This window comes from Mustelus asterias, unplaced genomic scaffold, assembly GCF_964213995.1.
Source record: "Mustelus asterias unplaced genomic scaffold, sMusAst1.hap1.1 HAP1_SCAFFOLD_290, whole genome shotgun sequence".
In the NCBI taxonomy this organism is placed as follows: Eukaryota; Metazoa; Chordata; class Chondrichthyes; order Carcharhiniformes; family Triakidae; genus Mustelus; species Mustelus asterias.
In genome coordinates, this window is record NW_027590255.1 from 490,458 (window position 1) to 510,015 (window position 19,558).

At 46.2% G+C, this 19,558-nt stretch overlaps 1 protein-coding gene and 1 long non-coding RNA gene across 4 annotated transcripts in view; both read left to right on the plus strand.

Annotated features, from left to right (window-relative positions):
• The window catches only part of LOC144486124 (histone H2AX-like), a 216,899-nt gene that overhangs the window by 157,785 nt on the left and 39,556 nt on the right, over positions 1-19,558 (plus strand). The gene's annotated exons all lie outside the window — the stretch shown is intronic.
• On the plus strand, positions 1,727-18,588 carry LOC144486112 (uncharacterized). Of its 3 annotated transcripts, none has more exons than XR_013496221.1 (3): positions 1,727-2,054; positions 2,463-2,623; positions 17,002-18,584. It is a non-coding gene; the product is annotated as an uncharacterized LOC144486112 (long non-coding RNA). The 3 variants fall into 3 exon arrangements; XR_013496220.1 differs by having other exon boundaries at positions 1,974-2,349; positions 16,767-18,588; XR_013496219.1 differs by having other exon boundaries at positions 1,974-2,349; positions 17,002-18,583.

Here is a 19,558-nt window from a genome sequence, read left to right on the forward strand (position 1 = left end):
AACATGGCCAATACACCTAACCTGCACATCTTTGAACCATGGAAGTGAACCAGAGCACCCAGACGAAACTCATGGGGGAGAATGTGCAAAATCTGCACAGTCAGCAAAGGCCAGGACTAAACCCGGGTCTCTGGGGCTATGAGGAGGTAGAGTGGGATTGGACAGCGTGCAATTTTCAATACGAGAGTGTAGACTTGATAGGCCAAATCATAGAAATCATAGAAACCCTACAGTGCAGAAGGAGGCCATTCGGCCCATCGAGTCTGCACCGACCACAATCCCACCCAGGCCCTATCCCCACATATTTACCCGCTAATCCCTCTAACCTACGCATCCCAGGACACTAAGGGGCAATTTTTAACCTGGCCAATCAACCTAACCCGCACATCTTTGGACTGTGGGAGGAAACCGGAGCACCCGGAGGAAACCCACGCAGACACAAGGAGAATGTGCAAACTCCACACAGACAGTGACCCAAGCCGGGAATCGAACCCAGGACCCTGGAGCTGTGAAGCAGCAGTGCTAACCACTGTGCTACCGTGCCGCCCATGGGCTGTTACTGCTTTGTAAAGATTCTGTGGTTTGGGAATCTAAAACATAATCCTATTGCATGGAGCAGCAGGCTTGAGGGGCCACGTAGTCCACTTCTGATGCAATTTATTGTGCTGCTGTGTCCAGAAAGCTGCAAATTGAGTTCTCATCATTAAATCTGAATTTACTCCAAATACTGTTGATGCATCAACTCAGTGCTCAGTGACAAACACTGACCCGCGGTTAAACAATGTCTCAATTTTAATATTCTTATCCGTGTTTCCAAACCCCTCCATGTCCTCAGCTCTTCCTCCCTTTCATCACCTCCAGCCTAACAATCCTCTGAGATATCTGAGCTCCTCTGATTCTGCCCTCGTGAGCATCCCTGATTTGGTTCACTCCGTAAGAAGTCTCACAACACCAGGTTAAAGTCCAACAGGTTTATTTGGTAGCAAATACCATAAGCTTCGTCAGATCTGATGAAGGAGCAGTGCTCCGAAAGCTTATGGTATTTGCTACCAAATGAACCTGTTGGACTTTAACCTGGTGTTGTAAGACTGCTTACTGTGTTCACCCCAGTCCAACGCCGGCATCTCCACATCTTGGTTCACTCCACCAGTGATGGTCGCACTTTCAGCTCTCTGGATCGCAGCTCTGGAATTCCCTCTCTAAACGCCGCTGCTTCTTGCTTGCCTTCCTCCCAGTTCTTTTTTGTCACCTGTTCCCTTCATTTATTTCCTCCTTCCTTTCCCGAGGGGTTCAGCTTTTGCATCCTCTGACTTTACGCAGTCCTTTTGCCGCTTTAACTGCCATCAAAGAATTATAATTGAACAACCATAATTCTGTGAGCGGTTCCACTTTAAGGATTATTTCGGCCACAAATTCTTTGATTTCTCATTGGTTTCAGCTCCGGATCGAATTGAATGACGCAATGACGCTGGGCTGGGAGTGACGCTGCACGAGTCGCGCACGAGCGGCACATTCCGATTGGACAGTGCGTTACGATTGGCGAGAAGATGTCCATCACATTGGGGGCGTGTGTTGTTAGCAACGCGGTCTCCGATTGGGTACCATTAGAGCGTCCGAACTTCTGACTATGCAGATCACGGATTGGATAAAGTAGCTGTCACTCAGTGGGCGCAGAGCGGCCATTGGATAACCGCGATGCGGCAATTTCCGATTGGTTTTCCCAGCTGCCGGTCACAGGCCCATCAGACACCGCGCGGAGCGGCAGCAAATGTCCCGCCAGTGGCTTCAGTCCCCGGGTCCGGATCCTGAGCCCGCGGCGGGGCTCCGGATGGGGGAAGGGTTTCGGCAGCGGGAATCCCGTCCTGCATGGCTGTGAATAGGGCGGCACCGTGGTTAGGGACCCTAGTTCGATTACGGTTTGGGTCACTGACTATGCGGAGTCTGCACGTTCTCCCCGTGGGTTTCCTCCGGTTTCCTCCCACAGTTCAAAGATGTGTGGGTTCGGTGGATTGGCCGTGCTAAGTTGCCCCTGAGTGTCCGGGAGATCAGCTCGGGTAAATGCATGGGGTTATGGAGATAGGACCTGGGTGAGATTGTGGTTGGTGCAGACTCGATGGGCCGAATGACCGCCTTCTACGCTGTAGGATTCCATAAATCAGCAGCTCAGGGTTTCCAATGGCAGCTTCCTGTGTAAACATGTCACGCTGCAGTTCCCCAGTCTCAGCAGTGGCGGCACTGCAAACTCCCTGGAGTCAGGCCAATCAGCACAGAGACTGGGATCTTCCTGTGCTCTATGTGTGGGGCTCAGTGCCATTCCGGGTTAGAGCAACTCACTTTGCAGAGGCCACGGTTAGATCCTGGAATCATCCTGTGCTCTGTTTTGGGGGTGGGGCTTGGTTCCTCTGACTGAATCTCCCTTCTTGTTTGGTTCTAATTAACGCCTCTCTCTCTCTTATCGTCAGTCTGGGTGTTCCTGACTGAGCAGAATGGCCTGATCTCACCACACACATTGAGATGGAGGAGCTGCCGCTTGAGGTGCAGATGATTGAGAACTCCAGCCTTCTCTACACTTGTTTACTGAGGCCCAGCCCTTCATTCATCATTAGTTTTCCCAGGATGTCAGGTACATTAACATCTTCATCTGCTGTACACACTGACCTGACAGTGTGAAGGTATTGGAGCAGGATAGTGCAGTCAACCATGTCAAAGGTGTGGACAGGTTGAGAAGGATAAGGAGGGATAGTTTAGCTGGGTAAGACTGCATTTACCCTGTTCTGATCTTTTCTTTCTGGCTATATGCAAAATATCACCTGCAATGATTTCCTGCCACTGCCACCCTTAATCAATGTCAGGACTGGAATTTGAAACCAGGCCTCGAGAGGAGTCTGTGACCTGAACGCAGCAGCTTCGACTACTCGGCCGTCCTGACACAGACTATTTATTTCACTCCTCTGCCACTTTATGGTTCCCCACTTTTAATTCCCAGTCTCGATCTCTCAGGAGCTTATGTTCACTTTAGCCTCTCTCTTGTTATATATTTAAAGAAACTCTTTCTGATTCTTTTTATATTACTTGTTCATTTACGTTTGTCGTTCATCTTCTCCCACATTAGTATTTTTTTGGTCATCATTTGTTGGTTTTAGGAACTTCCCCAATGCTCTGTCTTATCACGAATATATGAAACATCCTATGTTCTTCTTTCAGTTTAATGCAATCTTAACTTTCTCGGTTAACCATGGTTGATTTATTCCCTTTCAGAATCCTTGTTCATCACTGGTATATATCTTTGTTGTGAGTCACTATCTGTGTGGAGTCTGCACGTTCCCTCCGTGTCTGTGTGTGTTTCCTCTGGGTACTCCAGTTCCTCCCGCAGTCTGAAAGGCGCGCTGGTTCGGTGAATTGGTCATGCTAAATTCTCCCTCAGTCTACCTGAACAGCCGCCGGAGTATGGCGACGAGGGGATTTTCACAATAACTTCATTGCAGTGTTAGTGTAAACCTACTTGTGACACTAATAAACAAACTTTAACCTTTACCAATTAAAAACATTATGAGCGACCCTGTCGAAAGTATTCTGAAATTCTAAATAAACAACATCCACCGGTTCTTCCTGGTCAACTCTACTAGTTACATCCTCGAAGAACTTCAGTAGTTTTGTCAAGCATGATTTCCCTTTTGTAAATCCATGCTGACTTTATCTGATCATAATACTGCTTTCCAAACGCTTGGTAATGGGCTTGAGCAGCTGCCCTACGACTGACGTTCGGCTGACTGGTCATTGGTTCCCTCTTTCCTCTCTACCTCTGTTTTTGAATACACGGTTTAGATTAGTTACCTCTCTATCCCTTGAAAGTAGTGACTCTGGCTGGGTTCAGTTCGACACTCACTGGTTCCTCTCTCTCTCTCCTGAAGGTGCTGTCTCTGGCTGGGTTCTGTTCAGACACTGGAAATCTGCAATAAATGCAGAAAAGAAAGCTCAGCAGATTGGGCAGCATCTGTTTAGAGAGAGAAACAGAGTTAGTTTTTCAGGTTTGTGACCTTTCATCAGAACTTGAAAACATAGAAACTCGGAACAGGAGTCGGCCATTCAACCCTTCGTGTCTGTTCCATCATTCAATGTGATCATGGCTGATCCTCTATCTCAATTCCATATTCTGTTTTTCCCAATACCCCTTGATGCCATTAAAATCTAAAAAGAATCTCTCTCTCCTTCTTGAACCTATGCAGTGACTTGGTCTTCACAGCTTCTTTGGTCGAGAATTCCATAGGTTCACCTCCTCTGAGTGAAGAAATTTCCCCTCATCTCATTCCTAAATGGTGTACCCCGTATCCTAAGACTGAGCCCCATTGTTTTACATTCAAAGAACAAGGAACATTACAGCACAGGAACAGGCCCTTCAGCCCTCCAAGCCTGCACCGACCATGCTGCCTGACTGAACTAAAACCCTCTACCCTTCCGGGGACCATATCCCTCTATTCCCATCCTATTCATGTATTTGTCAAGACGCCCCTTAAAACTCACTGCCGTATCCACTTCCACTACCTCCCCTGGCAACGAGTTCCAGGCACCCACTACTCTCTGTGTAAAAAATCTGCCTCATACATCTTCTTTAAACCTTGCCCCTGGCATCTTCAACCTGTGCCTCCTAGTAATTGACTCTTCCACCCTGGGAAAAAGCTTCTGACTATCCACTCTGTCCATGCCTCTCATAATCTTGTAGATGTCTATCAGGTGGCCCCTCATCCTCCGTCGTTCCAGTGAGAACAAACCAAGTTTCTCCAACCTCTCTTCATAGTTAATGCCCTCCATACCAGCCAACATCCTGGTAAATCTTTTCTGTACCTTCTCCAAAGCCTCTACATCCTTCTGGTAGTGTGGCGACCAGAATTGAACACTATGTTCCAAGTGCGTCCTAACTAAGGTTCGATAAAGCTGCAACATGACTTGCCAACTTTTAAACTCAATGCCCCGGCCGATGAAGGCAAGCATGCCGTATGCCTTCTTGACTACCTTCTCCACCTGCATTGCCACTTTCAGTGACCTGTATACCTGTACACCCAGATCTTTTTGCCTATCAATACTCTTAAGTGTTCTGCCATTTACTGTATATTTCCTATCTGTATTAGACCTTCCAAAATGCATTACCTCACATTTGTCCGGATTAAACTCCATGTGCCATCTCTCTGCCCAAGTCTCCAACTGATCTACATCCTGCTGTATCCTCTGATGGTCCTCACCGCTATCTGCAAATCCATCAACCTTTGTGTCGTCTGCAAACTTACTAATCAAGCCAGTTACATTTTCCTCCAAATCATTTATATATATTACAAACAGCAAAGATTCCAGCACTGATCCCTGAGGAACGCCACTTGTCACAGCCCTCCATTCAGAAACACACCGTTCCACTGCTACCCTCTGTTTTCTGTGACCAAGCCAGTTTTGTATCCACGTAGCCAGCTCACATCTGATCCCATGCAACTTCACCTTCTGCACGAGTCTGCCATGAGGGACCTTGTCAAAGGCCTTACTGAAGTCCAAGTATACAACATCCACTGCCCTACCCTGATCAATCATCTTTGTTACTTCCTCCAAAAACTCAATCAAGTTCGTGAGACACAACCTCCCTGCTTGCTATCCTTCTTAAATAAAGGAACAACATTGGCTATTCTCCAATCCTCTGGGACCTCCCCTGTAAGAGTTTTAACAACACCAGGTTAAAGTCCAACAGGTTTATTTGGTAGCAAATGCCATTTGCTACCAGATAAACCTGTTGGACTTTAACCTGGTGTTGTTAAAACTCTGACTGTGTTTACCTCAGTCCAACACCGGCATCTCCACATCATGACGTCCCCTGTTGCCAGTGAGGATACAAAGATTTCCCTCAAGTCCCCAGCAATTTCCTCCCTTGCCTCTCTCAGTATTTTGAGGGACTTGTCTACCTTAATGTTTCTCAAGAACCTCAATACCTCCTCCTTTTTGATATCAACATGGCTCAAACTATCTACACATCCTTTCCCAGACTCATCACCCACCAAGTCCTTATCTTTGGTGAATACTGATGCAAAGTACTCATTTAATATCTCACCCATTTGCACTGGTTCCACGCATAGATTCCCTCCCTTGTCCTTGAGTGGGCCCACCCTCTCCCTGGCTACCCTCTTGCTCTTGACATATGTATAAAAAGCCTTGGGATTTTCCTTAATCCTGCTGGCCAATGCTTTTTCGTGACCCCTTTTAGCCCTCCTTACTCCTTGCTTAAGTTTCTTTCTACTTTCCTAGTATTCTACACTTGCTTCGTGTGTTCCCGGCCTCCTAGCTTTGACAAATGCTTCCTTTTTCTCTTTGACTAGGCTCACAATATCTCTCGTTATCCAAGGTTCCCAAAACTTGCCATACTTATCCTTCATCCTTACAGGAATGTGCTGGTCCTGAATCCCTACCAACTTACATTTGAAAGCCTCCCACATGCCAGATGTTGATTTGCCCTCAAACATCTTCCCCCAATCTACATTCTTCTGTTCCTGCCTAATATTGTTGTAATTAGTCTTCCCCCAATTTAGCACCTTAACTTGAGGACTACACTTATCTTTATCCACCAGTACCTTAAAGCTTACTGGATTGTGGTCACTGTTCCCGAACTGCTCCCCGACTGAAACATCGACCACCTGGCTTGGCTCATTCCTCAATACCAGGTCCAGTATGGCCCCTTCCCTAGTTGGACTATCGACATATTGTTTCAAGAAGCCCTCCTGGATGCTCCTCACAAACTGCCCCATCCACGCCCCTAGCATTAAGTGAGTCCCAATCAATATAGGGGAAGTTAAAATCTCCCACCACAACAACCCTGTTACTTTTATACCTTGCCAAAATCTGCCGACATATCTGTTCCTCTATCTCCCGCTGGCGTTGGGTGGCCAACAGTAAACCCCCAACATTATGACTACACCTTTCCTATTCCTGAGCTCTACCCATATTGCCTCGCTGTATGAGCCCTCTGAGGTGACCTCCCGGAGTACAGCTGCGATATTCTCCTCATACTCACCTGATGAACAAAGAACAATACAGCACAGCAACAGGCCCTTCGGCCCTCCAAGCCTGCCCCGATCATGTGTTCCGAACTAGACCATCCATTTGTATCCCTCTATTCCCAGTCTGTTCATATTTCTATGGTAAGAAGTTTAACAACACCAGGTTAAAGTCCAACAGGTTTATTTGGTAGCAAAATGTGTGGCTTTTGCTACCAAATAAACCTGTTGGACTTTAACCTGGTGTTGTTAAACTTCTTACTGTGTTTACCCCAGTCCAACGCCGGCATCTCCACATCATATTTCTATGAACAGACTGGAAATAGAGGGATACAAATGGATGGTCTAGTTAGGAACACATGATCGGGGCAGGCTTGGAGGGCCGAAGGGTCTGTTGCTGTGCTGTACTTTGTTCATCAGGTGAGTATGAGGAGAATATCCATGTTCATGTGGCTATCTAGATAAGTTTTAAATGATCCTAGCGTGTCTGCCTCAACCACCTTGCTTGGCAGTGCATTCCAGGCCCCCACCACCCTCTGTGTAAAATACGTCCCCCGCATATCTGTATTGAACCTTGCCCCCCTTGAAACTTGTGACCCCTTGTGTTTGTCATTTCTAACCTGGGAAAAAGCTTCCAACTGTTCACCCTATCTATGCCCTTCATAATTTTATAAACCTCTATTAGGTCGCCCCTCAACCTCCGTCTTTCCAGGGAGAACAACCCTAGTTTACTCAATCTCACCTCATATCTAATACCCTCCATACCAGGCAACGTCCTGGTAAACCTTTTCTGCACTCTCTACAAAGCCTCCACGTCCTTCTGGTAGTGTGGCGACCAGAACTGGACGCAGTATTCCAAATGTGGCCTAACCAACGTTCTATATAACTGCAACATCATATGCCAACTTTTATACTCTATGCCCCGTCCAATAAAGGCAAGCATGCCATATGCCTTCTTCACCACCTTTTCCACCTGTGCTGCCACCTTTAAGGATCTGTGGACTTGCACACCCAGATCCCTCTGCTCCTGATGGGTCTGCCATTTATTGTATAGCTCCCCACTGCATTAGATCTACCAAAATGCATCACTTCTCATTTATCTGGATTAAATTCCATCTGCCATTTCTCCGTCCAATTTTCCAGCAGGACCCCGAGGGTGGTAGTCTCAGGATTGCTGCCTGAGGAACATGCCAGTGAGGGCAGGAGTGGGATGCTTGGGCGGATGAACACGTGGCTCAGGAACTGGTGCAGGGGGCAGGGTTTCCAGTTCTTGGATCATTGGGACCTCTTCTGGGGCAGGTGGGACCTGTACAAGAGAGACGGGTTACACCTAAACTACAAGGGGACCAATATACTTGCAGGGAGATTTGCTAGTGTTATTGGGGAGCGTTTAAACTAGATTTGCAGGGGGGTGGGAACCAGAGTGCCAGAGCAGATAGTGGAGCAGGGGTAAAAAGACAGGTTAGTTAAAGCAAAATCACAAATGGAAGGGTAGAGTGTGGTGGAAATAATTTTTTGAGGTGTGTCTATTTCAATGCCAGGAGTATTGTAGGGAAGGCAGATGAGCTGAAGGCGTGGATAGACACGTGGAAATATGACATTATAGCCATTAGTGAAACTTGGCTACAGGAGGGGCAGGACTGGCAGCTCAATGTTCCAGGGTTCCAATGTTTCAGGCGGGATAGAGGCAGAGGGATAAAAGGTGGGGGGGTGGCATTGTTGGTCAGGGAAAATGTTACAGCGGTACTCAGGCAGGATAGATTAGGGAGCTTGTCTACAGAGGCCCTATGGGTGGAGCTGAGAAACAGGAAAGGTATGACCACATTAATGGGCTTGTATTATAGACCACCCAATAGTCAGCGAGAATTGGAGGAGCAAATCAGCGGAGAGATAGCTGACAACTGCAAGAAACACAAAGTTGTGATAGTGGGGGATTTTAATTTTCCACATATAGATTGGGACTCGCATACTGTTAAAGGTTTAAACGGGGTAGAGTTTGTAAAATGTGTTCAGGAGAATTTTCTACATCAGTATATAGAGGTGCCAACTAGAGAGGATGCGATATTGGATCTCCTATTGGGAAATGAGTTAGGGCAGGTGATGGATGTGAGTGTGAGGGAACACTTTGGATCCAGTGATCATAATGCCATTAGTTTCAACCTAATTGTGGATAAGGATAGATCTGGTCCTCGGGTTGAAGTTCTGAACTGGAAAAAGGCCAAATTTGATGAAATGAGAAGGGATCTGGGAAGTGTGGATTGGCACAGGCTGTTCTCTGGTAAGGATGTAAATGGAAAGTGGGAGGCCTTCAAAGGAGAAATTTTGAGAGTGCAGAGTTTGTATGTTCCTGTCAGGATGAAAGGCAAAGTAAATAGGAATAAGGAACCTTGGTTCTCGAGGGAGATTGTCACACTGATTAAGAGGAAGAGAGAGTTGTATGAAATGTACAGGCAGCAAGGAACACATCAGATGCTCGAGGAGTATAAAAAGTGCAAGAAGCTACTTAAGAGGGAAATCAGGAGGGCTAAAAGAAGACATGAGGTTGCTTTGGCAGACAGAGTGAAGGAAAATCCAAAGAGCTTCTATAGGTATGTTAGGAGCAAAAGGATAGTGAGGGATAAAATTGGTCCTCTTGAAGACCAGAGTGGTAGACTGTGTATGGAACCAAAAGTGATGGGGGAGATACTAAATGGTTTTTTTGCATCCGTATTTACTGAGGAAACGGGCATGGAGTCTACGGAAATAGGGCAAACTGGTAGGGAGGCCATGGAACCTTTACAGATTAGAGGAGAGGAGGTGCTCGCTGTCTTGAGGCAAATCAGAGTGGATAAATCCCCAGGACCGGACAGGGTATTCCCACGGACCTTGAGGGAAGCTAGTGTTGAACTTGCAGGGGCCCTGGCAGACATATTTAAAATGTCAGTATTCACCGGGGAGGTGCCGGATGATTGGAGGGTGGCTCATGTTGTTCCGTTGTTTAAAAAAGGTTCCAAAAGAAATCTGGGAAATTATCGGCCAGTAAGTTTGACGTCGGTGGTGGGCAAGTTATTGGAAGGTGTGATAAGGGATAGGATCGACAAATATTTGGATAGACAGGGACTTATTAGGGAGAGTCAACATGGCTTTGTGCGTGGTAAGTCATGTTTGACCAATCTATTAGAGTTTTTCGAGGAGGTTACCAGGAAAGTGGATGAAGGGAAGGCGGTGGATGTTGTCGACCTGGATTTCAGCAAGGCCTTTGACAAGGTCCCTCATGGGAGGTTAGTTAGGAAGGTTCAGTTGCTAGGTATACATGGGGAGGTAGTAAATTGGATTAGACACTGGCTCAATGGAAGAAGCCAGAGAGTGGTTGTGGAGGATTGCTTCTCCGAGTGGAGGCCTGTGACTAGTGGTGTGCCGCAGGGATCGGTGTTGGGTCCATTGTTGTTTGTCATCTATATCAATGATCTGGATGATAATGTGGTAAATTGGATCAGCAAGTTTGCTGATGATACAAAGATTGGAGGTGTAGTGGACAGTGAGGAAGGTTTTCAAAGCTTGCAGAGGGATTTGGACCAACTAGAAAAATGGGCTGAGAAATGGCAAATGGAATTTAACGCAGACAAGTGTGAGATATTGCACATTGGAAGGACAAACCAAAGTAGAACGGACAGGGTAAATGGTAGGACTCTGAAGAGTGCAGTTGAACAGAGGGATCTGGGAATACAGGTACAGAATTCCCTAAAAGTGACGTCACAGGTGGATAGGGTCGTAAAGAGTGCCTTTGGTACATTGGCCTTTATAAATCGGAGTATCGAGTATAAAAGTTGGAGTGTTATGGTAAGGTTATATAAGGCATTGGTGAGGCCGAATTTGGAGTATTGTGTACAGTTTTGGTCTCCCAGTTACAGGAAGGATGTAAATAAGATTGAAAGAGTGCAGAGAAGGTTCACAAGGATGTTGCCGGGACTTGAGAAGCTGAGTTACAGAGAGAGATTGAATAGGTTGGGACTTTATTCCCTGGAGCGTAGAAGATTGAGGGGAGATTTGATAGAGGTGTATAAGATTTTGATGGGTATAGATAGAGTGAATGCAAGCAGGCTTTTTCCGCTGAGGCTGGGGGAGAAAAAAACCAGAGGGCATGGGTTAAGGGTGAAAGGAGAAAAGTTTAAAGGGAATATTAGGGGGGGCTTCTTCACGCAGAGAGTGGTGGGAGTGTGGAATGAGCTGCCGGATAAAGTGGTAAATGCATTTAAGAAAAACTTGGACGGGTTCATGGATGAGAGGGGTGTGGAGGGATATGGTCCAAGTGCAGGTCAGTGGGACTAGGCATAAAATGGTTCGGCACAGACAAGAAGGGCCAAAAGGCCTGTTTCTGAGCTGTAATTTTTCTATGGTTCTATCTATATCCTGCTGTATTCTCTGACAATGTTCATCACTATCCGCAACTCCAGCAGTCTTTGTGTAGTCCGCAAACTTACTGATCAGACCAGCTACATCTTCCAAATCATTTATATATATCACAAACAGCAGAGGTCCCAGGACAGAGCCCTGCGCAACACCACTAGTCACAAACCTCCAATCAGAAAAAGACCCCTCCACTGCTACCCTCTGTCTTCTATGGCCAAGTCAGTTCTGTACCCATCTCGCTAGTTCACCTTTGATCCCGTGAGATTTAATCTTTTGCACCAGTCTGCCATGAGGGACCTTGTCAAATGCTTTACTAAAATCCATGTAGACGACATCCACGGCCCTTCCCTTGTCTATCATTTTTGTCACCTCCTCAAAAAACTCAACCAAATTTGTGAGGCATGACCTCCCTCATACAAAACCATGTTGTCTATCGCTAATGAGACTATTCAGTTCTAAATGTGTATAGATTCTACCTCTAAGAATCTTCTCCAACAATTTCCCTACCACGGATGTCAAGCTCACTGGCCTATAATTACCCCGGTTATCCTTGCGACCCTTCTTAAATAACAGGACCACATTTGCTATCCTCCAATCCTCTGGGACCTCACCTGTGTCCAATGAAGAAACAAAGATTTCTGTTAGAGGCCCAACAATTTCATCTCTTGTCTCTCTCACTAATCTCGGAGAGATGCCATCTGGCCCTGGGGATTTGTCTACCTTTATGCTTCCTAAAACACCTCACACTTCCTCCCTTGTAATTGCGATTTGTTCTAACGGGTCTACAGATCCCTCTGAGACACTCCCAATCAACGTGTCCGTCTTCTTTGTGAATACTGATGCAAAGTATTCATTTAGGATCTCACCTACTTCCTTGGGTTCTAAGCATAATTCCCTTCCTTTGTTCTTGAGAGGTCCGACTCTTTCTCTGACAACCCTCTTGTTCCTAACATATGTATAAAATGCCTTGGGATTCTCCTTAATGAAGGGGCAGCGCTCCGAACCTAGTGGCTTGTGCTACCAAATAAACCTGTTTGACTTTAACCTGGTGTTGTGAGACTTCTTACTGTGTTTATCCCAGTCCAATGCCGGCATCTCCACATCATATTCTCCTTAACCAGTAGTGCAACTCCCCCACCCCTTTTACATCCCCCTCTATCCCGCCTGAAACATCTGTATCCTGGAATGTTAAGCTGCCAATCCTGTCCTTCCCTTAACCAAGTCTCTGTAATGGCAACAACATCGTATTTCCTCGTACTAATCCAAGCTCTAAGTTCATCTGCCTTACCTGTAACACTTCTCGCATTGAAACAGATGCACTTCAGTCCACCAGACCCTCTTTGATTATAAACCCCACCCTGCCTGCTGTTTCTCTGGGTCTTACTGGCCCGACTCTCCGGTTCTCCTTCAGCTAATTCACCTTTGCTTTGGTTCCCACCCCCCTGCTAAACTAGTTTAAATCCTTCCATGTGACATTAGCAAACCTCCCGGCCAGAATATTTGTGCCCTCCCAGTTTAGATGCAACCCGTCCTTCTTGTACAGGTCCCATCTGCCCCGAAAGAGACTTCAATCATCCAGATATCTGAAACCCTCCCTCCTGCACCAGCTGTTTAGCCACATGTTGAGCTGCACTATCTTTCTATCCCTAGCCTCACTGGCATGTGGCACAGGGAGTAATCCTGAGATTACAACCCTTGAGATCCTGCTTTTTAACTTTCTACCTAACTCCCTAAACTGCTGCTGCAGGACCTCATCACTCCTCCTACCTATGTCGTTAGTACCAATATGTATCACGGCCTCTGGCTGTTCACCCTCTCCCTTCAGAATGCTTTCTGTCTGTTCAGTGACATCCTGGACCCTGGCACCAGGGAGGCAACATACCATCCTGGAGTCTCTTTCACGTCCACAGAAACGCCTATCTACACCCCTAACTATAGAATCCCCTATAGCTATTGTTCTAGTGCTCTTTGTCCCTCCCTGCTTAACAACAGCCATGGTGCCACTGCTTTGGCTGCTGCTGCTGTTATTCCGTGATAGCCCATCTCCCCCAACAGTATCCACAACGGTATACTTGTCAGCGAGGGGGATGACCACAGGGGATTCCTGCACTGACTGCCTGCCCCTTCTGGCGGTCACCCATCCATCTGCCTGCACCTTGGGTGTGACCACGTCTCTAAAGCTCCTATCTATGATGCTTTCCGCCTCCTTCCTGCTCCTAAGAGCATCCAACTGCTGCTCCAACCTATCCATGCGGTCTGAAAGGAGCTGCAATTGGGTGCACTTCCTGCAGACATAGTTGTCCGAGATGCTGGAAGCCCCGGATCTCCCACATCCCACAAGTGCAACACTTAACCCCACCAACCGACATTTCGAGCACCAATTAAATTATTTGAGAAAATTTATAAAACTCTTACCTTCACTTTTACCTTCCCACGGTGGCCTTTTTTTTGATTCGAGGAGGGAGCGAGGGAAACACTAATGTAGTGTTTCGGGTTTACCGTTCCTTGACACCAGATCTTCAGCTTCCCACTTCTTGGTAAATGTTGCTGGTCCGACTTCTCCCAGAATGCACCAGTGAAGTCCCTCAGCCGCCTCGACTGGATGCTCAAACTCCTGTTTATCACTGGAGGTGATCTTCCGCTTTCCACTTCTTGGTAAATGTTGCGGGTTCCCCAACCACGGAAAACATCCTTTTTGCATGTAGTCTGTCCAGCCCTGTTAGAATTTTATATGTTTTAATCAGATCTCATCTGATCCTTTCCTTTCTGTTTTTCACACCAAAGTGTATAACTTCACATTTAACCACGTTGTGCTGCATCTGCCGGGTGGTGGTGGATGGAAAATTTTCGGATTGGAGGCAGGTTGCTAGCGGAGTGCCGCAGGGATCAGTGCTTGGTCCTCTGCTCTTTGTGATTTTTATTAATGACTTAGAGGAGGGGGCTGAAGGGTGGATCAGTGAATTTGCTGATGACACCAAGATTGGTGGAGTAGTGGATGAGGTGGAGGGCTGTTGTAGGCTGCAAAGAGACATAGATAGGATGCAAAGCTGGGCTGAAAAATGGCAAATGGAGTTTAACCCTGATAAATGTGAGGTGATTCATTTTGGTAGGACTAATTTAAATGTGGATTACAGGGTCAAAGGTAGGGTTCTGAAGACTGTGGAGGAACAGAGAGATCTTGGGGTTCATATCCACAGATCTCTAAAGGTTGCCACTCAAGTGGATAGAGCTGTGAAGAAGGCCTATAGTGTGTTAGCTTTTATTAACAGGGGGTTGGAGTTTAAGAGCCGTGGGGTTATGCTGCAACTGTACAGGACCTTGGTGAGACCACATTTGGAATATTGTGTGCAGTTCTGGTCACCTCACTATAAGAAGGATGTGGAAGCGCTGGAAAGAGTGCAGAGGAGATTTACCAGGATGTTGCCTGGTTTGGAGGGTAGGTCTTATGATGAAAGGTTGAGGGAGCTCGGGCTGTTCTCTCTGGAGCGGAGGAGGCTGAGGGGAGACTTAATAGAGGTTTATAAAATGATGAAGTGGATAGATAGAGTGAACGTTCAAAGACTGTTTCCTCGGGTGGATGGAACTATTACAAGGGGGCATAACTATAGGGTTCATGGTGGGAGATACAGGAAGGATATCCGAGGTAGGTTCTTTACGCAGAGAGTGGTTGGGGTGTGGAATGGACTGCTGCAGTGATAGTGGAGTCAGACACTTTAGGAACATTTAAGCGGTTATTGGATAGGCACATGGAGCACACCAGGATGATAGGGAGTGGGATAGCTTGATCTTGGGCGGCACGGTAGCACAGTAGTTAGCACTGCTGCTTCACAGCTCCAGGGTCCCGGGTTCGATTCCCGGCTCGGGTCACTGTCTGTGTGGAGTTTGCACATTCTCCTCGTGTCTGCGTGGGTTTCCTCCGGGTGCTCCGGTTTCCTCCCACAGTCCAAAGATGTGCGGGTTAGGTTGATTGGCCAGGTTAAAAATTGCCCCTTAGAGTCCTGGGATGTGTAGGTTAGAGGGTTAGCGGGTAAATATGTGGGAGTAAGGCCTGGGTGGGATTGTGGTCGGTGCAGACTCGATGGGCCGAATGGCCTCCTTCTGCACTGTAGGGTTTCTATGATTTCTATCTTGGTTTCAGATAAAGCTCGGCACAACATCGTGGGCCGAAGGGCCTGTTCTGTGCTGTACTGTTCTATGTTCTATGCCATGTGTTTGCGCACTCACTCAAGTTGTCCAAATCACCTTGAAGCCTCCTTGCATCCTCCTCACAACTCTCAATTCCACCCAGTTTTGTGTTGTCAGCAAACGTGGAAATGTTATGTTTGGTTCCCTCATCCAGGTCGTACGCGTGAATATGCGCTGAAAAATGGGATTAGAATAGATAGATGCTGATGGCCAGTACATTCACGAGCGGCTGAATGGCCTCTTTCTGTGCTGTAAAATTCGATGTTCTCTGACCTCTTAAAGAAGTCATTCATTTGAGAACTCCTGAGATAATGATTGGTTCGATAGAAATAAAGATCTCTTGTCTTTTCTCTGGTGTCTTACACTTTGCTCCTTGCTTCCTGACAGGAATCTGCAAACTGGGGGAATTGTGGATCCTGGTGACATCACCCTGTTAGGGATGAAGCTATTGTCACAGAGTCCTGTGTTGTCAATGTACCGACCCGTTACCATAGTTACCCAGTTTCACTGGATGTTGGCAGAATGTTTACCATCGGTTTGGTGGTCGACCTGCCAGCTGTTCATATGGAATACAGATGCTGTGAGTGAGCATTGTCCACCTCCCACTTACAGCAATGACAGTGACAACCTGCATCATTTCCTATTGGGACTAGAGTCATAGTCATAGAGTGACAGAGATTTACAGCTGGAAACAGGCCCTTCGGCCCAACTCGTCCATGCTGCCCAGATTTTGCCATTAAACTAGTCCAGGTGCCTGTGTTTGCCCCATATCCCTCGATACCAATCTTACCCATGTAACTATCTAAATGCTTTTTAAAAGGCAAAATTGTAACCACCTCTACTACTACCTCTGGCAGCTCGTTCCAGACACTCCCCACCGTCTGTGCAAAAATTGCCCCTCTGGACCCTTTCGTGTTTCTCCCCTCTCAACTTAAACCTATGCCCTCCACTTTTAAACTCCCCGATCTTTGAGAAAAGATATTGACTATCGAGCTGATCTATAGCCCTCATTATTTTATAGACCTCTATAAGATCACCCCTAAACCTCCTACACTCCAGGGATAAAGTCCCAGCCTCTCCTTATAACTCAAACCATCAAGTCCCGGTAGCATCCGAGTAAATCTTTTTTGCACTCTTTCAAATTTAATAATATTCTTTCTATAATAGGGTGACCAGAACTGCACACGGTATTCCGAGTGTGGCCTTACCAATGTCTTGTGCAACTTCAACATGACGTACAAAATCCTATGTGAGGATAAATGGGCCAATACATTGCATTGCCATTCCTTCAGTTGTTAATGAAGTGAAAAAGCCGGTGTTTAATGAAAAGCCCCAGGTGGAAATCTGCTCGAATATAACAACACTGCAAAATCCTCAATTATTGTTGTTTCTGCTCAACCAGCCCTGGAAGCCCCGATTGGTCTGAAGTTGGAGGTGAAGAGGAGCCAAATCTCAACAACTTGCTGACGGACATCAAAAGTCAGCTGCTTTGGAGCAAGGCGATCCTCGAACAGACCCTGGAACATCACCGCTGCTGGAGAACAGAGATGGAGTGAGCAAGGCTGGATTCTCGAGTGGTCAAAATGGGACCTCAATCATTGATGGAGTCTCCTACTCCAGTTCTCACTCCTTCTGACATTGTTGGACGGTTTGAAGTGGAGGAAATTAGTCAGGATGGAAGTGGTGACGAGATTCACAGTCACTCCGTTAGCTTAGAGACCATTTTTAAGGCAATCTGTGCAGCGACTCCACTCTGGAGTGGATGTCAGATCAGCCCACCAGGTGGAAGGAGACCTGGAGCACAGACGAGGCCATTCAGCCCCAATACTTTCTTAAATGCTCCGTTGTGCAGTTCAAAAACTAGAAGTCTGGGATTCGAGCCACGTTACGCAGGTGACTGGGAAAAGCACCATCGGATTAATCAGACCACTGGTCCATACCAGAAAGGCTAAAAGCCCAGCAGAGGGACGTCAACATGTATTTTCACTTTTAATGTTTCTTCTTTACTCTAAATAACTTATTGCGTTTGTATAATTATCATAAATGTTTCACATTAAAACAAATACTCAGAATATTTAGCATTGCTGGAGAAGTGTAACTGGGAACAATGCCCTGTTCATTCAGTTTGGGGAACACTTCCTGACAGAGGAAGACAGGGACATGACAACTTCTCCTTATCAGCTCCTTCCAATTCCCTCCACAATTCTGAACACCTCTATCAAATCTCGTCTCAATCTTCTCTTCACTAAAGACCCAAATTCTCCAATCTACCGATGTAACTGAACTTCCTCATCCCTGGACTCACGCCCAGAGATTTATTACACCCTCGCTAATGCATTCACACCCTTTCTAAACACTGCTGTCCAGATCAGAGTGCAATACTCCAATTGAGGCCAAACCAGGGTTTCATACAGGTTTCCCACAACTTGCTTCCTCTTGTTCGCTATGCCCCGACGTATAAAGCTCACAATCCCAAATGCCTTAGTAACCACACTCTCAACCTGCCACCTAAACAGCAATTATTAGTGTCACATTTGACCACAGGTCCCTTGTTCCTGCATGCATTTACAATTGTATCATTTATTTTCTCTTGTCTCTCCCTTTTCTTCCCACTGAAATAAATCATTTCACACTTCTCTGCTTTAAATTGGTCTTGTTTGGCCAATCCACAAGCTGTCTAAGAAACTGTGAGCTTCAACACTACCTCCTCACTGTTCACAATGCTGCCATGTATTATGTAATTACCACAGTTTGAATGTGTGCTCTGTACAGCATTGCCGATGTCTCTAATATATGTATCAGGAAGAGCAGAATTCCTAACACCAACTCTCCTGGAATCCCACTTTAACCGACCTCTAATCCAAACAAAAATATTTCTCACTGCTGTGAATCCTGTCACTCAATCAGTTTCCTATCCATTTTGCTGCTGTCCCTTTTATTCTATCAGCTCCAAATGTTACCACAAGTTTGCTGTGTGCCCCTTTATTTATAAAATACTTTTTGCCAGTCCATGTTCACATTAACCACATTACCCTCATCAACCTTTTCTGTTACCCTCATGAAAATTTCGAGCAAGTTAAATATGATTCCCCTTTAATAATTATGTGTGTGTTTTCCTTAATTCATGCACATTAGCACAAGTGAGTGTTAATTTTATCTGCAGTTATTATTTGGAGAATATTCCACGTTGCTGAGGTGAAACTGATTGGATTTAGTTGGCTTATCTTCACAGCTTTTTCTGAAGATGTGTGTTTACCATTTGCAATTCTCCAGTCCTCTGGCACCACACGTATAACTAGCAAGGATAGGAAACTTTTGGCCATTGCCTCTGCAATTTCCACCCTTATTTCCCTCAGTATCCATGGATCCGTCTCTTCCAGTCACAAGAACACAGGAAATAAGAGCAGACATTGGCCACATGGCTCATCAATAATGTTCCTCCATTCAAGGGCAGCATGATGGCACAGTGGATAGCACTGCTGCCTCACAGCATCAGGGAACTGGGTTCAATTGCAGTCCCAGTTCACTGTGTGGGGTTTGCATATTCTCCTCTTGTCTGCGGGGGTGACTTAATTGACTCTTAGTGTCAGGGGATTAGCTGGGTAAATATGTACGGTTACGGGAATAGGGCTTGATGGGTTGAATGGCCTCATTCTGCACTGTAGGGATTGTAGGATTCAATACAATGATGATTTATGTATCTTTATTGCCATACAGTGCGAAGCACAGAGGCACAGCATTAAAACAAGAACAACAATTAAGTATGTAGACAGGCCAACTAGAGGTGAGGCTATATTGGATCTGGTGCTGGGAAATGAGCCAGACCAGGTGCTAGACTTGGAAGTTGGTGTGCATTTTGGTGATAGTGACCACAATTCGGTTACGTTCACCTTAGTGATGGAAAGGGATAGGCATGAACCTCGGGCCAGTGGTTTTAGCTGGGGGAAGGGTAATTATGA